General features: G+C 42.5%; 1 protein-coding gene across 1 annotated transcript in view; it reads right to left on the bottom strand.

The window, feature by feature from the left end:
* RNF170 (ring finger protein 170) overlaps positions 1 to 2458 on the bottom strand; it is a 22150-nt gene extending 19692 nt beyond the window's left edge. Inside the window, exon 1 of the mRNA XM_009883299.1 lies at positions 2399 to 2458. The gene's annotated coding sequence lies outside the window, so the exon portion shown is untranslated. The remainder of the gene's footprint in view (positions 1 to 2398) is intronic.
* Between the last annotated feature and the right edge of the window lie 403 nt (positions 2459 to 2861).

Here is a 2861-nt window from a genome sequence, read left to right as displayed (position 1 = left end):
GACTGGCTGCCAGCTGGATTTAAATCCATTGAGCACCACTCTTTGGGACCTTCCAGTCAGCCAGTGCTTGATCCAGCAGATCTTATGCTGATCCAGGTTGTGTGAAGCCAGTTTTTCCATAAGAATTGTATGGGGGACAGTATCGAATGCTTTTTGAAAGTCCAGGTATACAAATTCAACAGCCTTTCCGTCGTCCAATAATCTGGTTATCTTGTCATAGGAGATCAGGTGCGTCTGGCAGTACCTGCCTTCCATAAACCCATGCTGACTAGGCCTGATCCCCTGGTTGCATATTATGTGGGTTTTGATGGCACTCAAGATGGCCTGCTCCATGACCTTTCCTGGTATTGAGGTTAGACTGACATGTCTATAGTTACCTGGATCCTCCTTTTTGCCTTTCTTGTAGATGGGTGTTACATTTGCCACCCTCCAGTCCATTGGGACCTCCCCAGTTAGCCATGACTTCCTGTAAATGATGGAAAGCGGTTTGGCGAGCACGTCTGCCAACTCTTTCAGCACTCTTGGGTGTAGCCCATCCAGCCCCATAGACTTGTGTGCATCCAAGCAGCATAGCAGGTCACTGATCTCTTCCTCTTTAATCGTGATACTCTCATTCTGCTTCCCCTCCCTATCTCCTAGCTCCTGAGGCTGGGTGTCCAGGGAACAGCTAGTTCCACTGCTAAAGACTGACGCAAAGTAGGCACTGAGTACCTCAGCCTTTTCCTCATCCTTTGTGACTATGTTTCCCTCTGCATCCAATAAATGAGGGAGATTTTCCCTAATCCTCTTTTTGTTGTCAATGAATTTATAGACACATTTTTTATTATCCTTAACAGCTGCAGCCAGGTTGAGCTCTAGCTGTGCTTTGGCTCTCCTTATTTTCTCCCTTTTTTTTTTTTTTTTTTTTTTTTTTTTTTTTTTTTGTTTTTTTTTTAGAGATCCAGCAAGAGATCCCTATTCAGCCAGGCTGGCCTCCTTCCCCGCCTACTTGTTTTTTGGCACATGGGAACAGCCTGCTCCTGTGCCTTTAAGACTTCTTTCTTGAAGTATGTCCATCCTTCCTGGACTCCTGTATCCATAAGGGCATCCTCCCAAGGGATTCTGTCTAGCAGTCTTCTGAACAGATTAAAATTTGCCCTCCAGAAGTCTAAGGTGGCAGTTTTGGTAACCTTCTCCTTGTTTCTCCATGGATTGAGAACTCAGTCATCTCATGATCACTGTGCCCTAGACGGCCTCCAACCTTTACTTCCCCCACAAGTTCTTCACTGTTCACAAGGAGCAGGTCTAGGAGGGCACTTTCCCTCGTCGGCTTACTTATCAGCTGCATGAGGAAGTTATCCTCCACACGTTCCAGGAACCTCCTGGATTGTTCCCTGTCTACCGTGTTGTATTCCCAGCAGATATCGGGGAGTTTAAAGTCCCCCACAAGAACAATGGCAAACGACTGCGATATTTCTCCCAGTTGCTTATAGAAGGCTTCATCCACCTCACTGCTTTGGTTGGGAGGTCTATAGCAGACTCCCACAGCGATATCACCTTTATTTACTCTTATCCTAATCCAAACACTCTCGACCCTGTTATCACTATACTTAATTTCTGAGCTCTCATAGCATTCTCTGACATACATGGCCACGCTGCCACCTCTCCTTTCCTGTCTATCCCTCCCGAAGAGTTTGTAGCCTTCAATTGTGGCACTCCAGTCATGTGAGTAATCAGGTAAATCCTGAACTGATACATTTTATCCTGGTACTTTAGTGTACTAAAGTCAGACTTCGAAATAGCGGTGTAGACATAAGTAACATTACAAAACAGAAATAACAGAAACAACAGACGGTATACTCAGAAAAAGTGGTTTTGAGGAAACAGGATTTATTAGCTTTCATTTTTGTGAGCATAGTCTTACTTGAATAAAACACACACAATATTGTCTAGTATTAAGTATCTCCATATGTTTTAAAAACCAGGAGACCACCCAAAGGGCACATTTATTAAGGAAATTAAAAAAACCCCAAACAAATATAGCAACATACAAGCTGAGAAGATACATTCTGTGAGAAGACTGTTAAAACTGATTTGGGAATATCTGACTAGGATTTCATGCAGTCTGTTAATATAGCATTATTATGAGTTAGCAGCAACTCTGGGGTCACAAATCAGCTCAGTTGATACAGCAAAATTATAGCCAAACTCAGCTGTATCATATTTAGTCCTCCCTTAACCATAACCCACCTTTGCTTTCAGGACTATTCTGACTACATTTATGTGCATGCATGCTCTTTGCAAAAGAGAAAGGAAAAAACTTGAAGAGTCTTGCCAAAGCAGGGGAGAGGGCAAGTTCAGTAGGCAACCAATAATTTTGTTCAATATACCTTAAGAACTGACCAACTGAAGCACTTGCCTGGTAAAGCAGGTCTCTGCAAGGTCGGAGGTCAGCAGTCTCTGAGACACATTTTTTCCTAAAGAGATAAAGAAGAAAGTAGATAGCTTGCTTTTGCTGGTGGAATTATGCTTTGCAAATTAAAAATACTACAGATATGAACTCCAGATGCAATTCTGTAAGGGAAAATAATCCCAAGTTAATACACCATTCTACTGGGAAAACAAAAAGCCTCTAGGCATTTTTCTCATGAGCCTGAAACTATGTTGATGGCTTGAAGCAAAAACAAAAATTCAATGGTCTGTATAGCATTATTATTTGGAATATTTGTCTGGGTGACACCGGCTTCCCAACAAAGTCTTCCACTGCTTTAAAAGGCTGAAAACATGCTGAAAGGTATAGAGTTCTAAAACAAACAGAGGTTGGAACTGCATTCATATGCAGATAGGAACATGAGAAAGAGCATGCCAATGCCTTCAGTTTG

The sequence above is a fragment of the Charadrius vociferus genome, unplaced genomic scaffold (assembly GCF_000708025.1).
Source record: "Charadrius vociferus isolate BGI_N301 unplaced genomic scaffold, ASM70802v2 scaffold343, whole genome shotgun sequence".
Classification (NCBI taxonomy): Eukaryota; Metazoa; Chordata; class Aves; order Charadriiformes; family Charadriidae; genus Charadrius; species Charadrius vociferus.
Note: the sequence above shows the minus strand (reverse complement) of the source record. Positions and strands in the feature narration are given on the sequence as shown.